Here is an 804-nt window from a genome sequence, read left to right as displayed (position 1 = left end):
TGTTTGCATTATAATCACGTTGAATTATTTAATGAAATCTAAGCGGTTTTGAGATTCTCATTCTCCATGAATGGATCCTTACTTGATTTTATTTATGATTCTAAAACTAATAATTCAACTGACATTTATGTTCTCCATTTCTGTTTGTCTCATTTTCTATTAAATATATTAGTATTTATCTTGGATTCGTCTGAGTCTGAATAGCCTTTAACTGCTTGAACATTTGGTCTTTTCATTCTTAAAATCTTTCCTCCTCTTCTCTTCAGATTTAGTGCAGGTCTATATTTTAGCTTCTTTGCTGCTCGTTCCATTCTTTTACATTCTTTACTTTGTTTCAGTCTCTCTGTAAGAATGAAATTTATTCCATACTTCGTTTTACTGCTCAGACTTTTCTGCATCGTTTTCTTACTTTCCTTGCGTGTGTATTCGTGTGTTTTAGTAACTCAGGTTCCTCTGTTCAACAAATTTTACGAGCAAATCCCTTAATCCTGTTGTATAGCTGTTACAAAGACTCTCACTGCTGTCATTCTCACATTCCTTTGCACGTTTTGCATGAATGTCACATATGAAGAAGTACCAGACTTCGCGCATTTTCTTCATTGTGTTTATATCTTACTAAAAACTGTAGAACATCCTTCTCATTACAGGTTTCTGTTAGTGCCTAAACCTGTATGATTTTTTTTATTCTTTGTGTTTATTGTTCAACTCTCTCGTTGAAACTTAAAAGAATGTTGATATATCTGATAGTTCCTGATTCGCCAAAAGATCTGCTTCGTGTGTGTGTGTATGTGTGTGTGTGTGTGT

Source organism: Scylla paramamosain, chromosome 15 (genome assembly GCF_035594125.1).
Source record: "Scylla paramamosain isolate STU-SP2022 chromosome 15, ASM3559412v1, whole genome shotgun sequence".
Taxonomy (NCBI): Eukaryota; Metazoa; Arthropoda; class Malacostraca; order Decapoda; family Portunidae; genus Scylla; species Scylla paramamosain.
Note: the sequence above shows the minus strand (reverse complement) of the source record.